The sequence below is a fragment of the Bison bison genome, unplaced genomic scaffold (genome assembly GCF_000754665.1).
Source record: "Bison bison bison isolate TAMUID 2011002044 unplaced genomic scaffold, Bison_UMD1.0 scf7180017463957, whole genome shotgun sequence".
Taxonomy (NCBI): Eukaryota; Metazoa; Chordata; class Mammalia; order Artiodactyla; family Bovidae; genus Bison; species Bison bison.
This window is the reverse complement of record NW_011373327.1, coordinates 17,652-20,166: the sequence shown is the minus strand read 5'-3', so window position 1 is coordinate 20,166 and position 2,515 is coordinate 17,652.

Genomic DNA, 2,515 nt, shown 5'->3' with positions numbered 1-2,515 from the left:
TCTGCATGTTCAGGAAACTCAGCCCAGGTTAGGTAGGAAAAAAGAATTATGGCCTGTATCAGCAGTAAGGCCATAATCATTCTCTACCAAACGCAGACTTAACACTGGCCACTGACTCTGCCCCACCCCTCACCTATAGATCTGTGGCTGACATCACTCATGGGATTCCAAGACTTTCCTCCTGACACCTTAGGCAGACTTGGAAGTCACCTTCAACCAGTCAAAGTCGGCCCCAGAGCTGAAACCTCATGTCATTCCAGCCGGCAAGTTTTCAAGTACAAAACCTTTAAAACCCAAAACGTGCATCTCTCCTCTGGTCATTCAGAGTGATCCGCTTTTCCTGAAAAAAGTCCTGTCTTAGTTGTGCCCGTCTAATTGGCTCTGCACACTGAGCTGGCTGCTGTTTTTACTTTAGAAAGCTGTCACTCATTCTTACTCCATAGATCAGTGCGGTAAGATTCAAACAAGGATGTGTTTTTTTGAAAATCTGGCATAATGCAGTATTCTTGAGCAAACAATCGGGCAAATCAAAACTGAGAAAGAGTCTTCATAACAATGAGGCTGAACTCTTCAAAAATGCCAGTGGGGTGGCATAAAACACAGAAGTGGTGGGGGAAGCTTTCTAAATGACAGGAGAATAAAGAGACTTGATCAGTAAATGTGATGATCCTTGATTGGATCCTGATTAGGGAGGATAAGGCATAAAAGACATCAGTGCCACCACAGAAATTTAAATATAGATGTATATCAGATACTCCAAGTGATCAATGTCAAACTTCCTGCGTTTGATCACTGCATCGCCCACGCTTAAGTCAAAGAAACTGTGTTCTTAGGACATGCTTACTTGAAGTACTCAATGCAGAGCCTTGTGGAAGCGTGATCCAAGGGGAGAAACGTGTGTCCCTATGTACATATTTTGCACCAAATAGAAAAACCTGGGACTTCCTTGGTGGTCCAGTAGTTAAGACTCTGTCCTCCCAATGCAGGGAGCCCAAGTTTAATCTCTGGTCAGGGAACTAAGATCCCACATGCCACAACTAAAGCCTGGGGCAGCCTAATAATTTTTTTTTTAAGAAAAAGTTAACATAAGCTCTATAGTCAAACTGCTTGAATATATGTAGTCAGCACTGCCCATTCTGTTCACAAGCCACTGTCATTCCTCATAAACCCAGCAGCCCCATGTCCCAGGACCTTGGGCTGATTGGGAACATTGTTTTCATTACACTGTTATGCAGGTTTGTAAAACAAACCACAGCCTGTCTTTATTAAAATGTTTGATATTTTGGTCACTGGGGACCTTTTTCCCTTAACATTTGAATTTTCTTAATACTGCACTACAATTTTTCTCCTGATGACGTTTTTCGGTGCCCCCTTAAATTTTTTGCCTCACTCACCTCCTCCTAATCCTAGCCCTGGTGAAGAATCATAAAACTCAGAGTTTACTTACAAAGGGCTCATTTTAAAAAATATGTGTATAGGTATTCATTATTCATGGAACTACTTATATATGTAAGTGTGTATACACACATTCATACAAATATGTATATATACATATACATGTTCATATATACATACAAAAAGGCATAAGCAAATGTGGCAAATCTTATCAACTGACAAACTGAAGTGACAGATAGACAAATATTCATTGTATTATTCTTGCAAGTTTTTTGCAAGTTGAAAGATTTTCAAGACATAATGATGGCAGGAGAGGAAATTAATGAAAACTAAAACGTAGTATATACTTTTCTACAGGTTACACTCATGTTAAAAGATGAAGCTGCTATTGTGACTGTGACCCTGTCTGACCCCTGCCTTTGTCCTGGTACAGACTCTGCTAGAGAAAGGAGATGATGCTGATATTTCACATGCAAATGTCCATGCAGGAGTAGCCTGGCAAGGATTTGGAATGGGAGTAAACGAGAGGTCCTCCAGTGCACAGAGTGCCCTTCCTTGACAATGATTCAGCCCTCACCATGACAACTTCAGGCACTGTCTCTGAAAGGTCAGCTGTTCTCTATGTGGGAAGCGCATAAAATCGTCTCAGCAATGAGCACTGTTATTGAAAAAAGAAATATCTGTAAACTTCAGGTTTGTTTGACATGGCAATATTAGAAATACCAGGGAGGAGAATTACTTTGGGAGAAAACGGTTCCTTAATAAAATATGAACAAAAACTTAGAGATGTTGCGTGATGTACCCAACCTTTTAAATAATTTATGGGCTTTTTCAGAGAGTTGAGGTTTGCATCTTCAAGTGACACATGCAAGCTTAGTTTTTAAAATAATGGGTCACAGCAGATGATGGATACAGTCAGATAAATGATGGATGGATAGACAGATGATAGGCACATGGTATACAGATGAATATATTAGATATCTCTGTAGGGAGACAGATGGCATTTGAACAGATAATATGTGGTACTTGTTTGGTTATGAAAATAAGTTTCCCTTAAAATGATTCATTAGGTAGGTATTTTAAAGTATTTTATATTATTAAATAGTTTTCTTAGGAAATA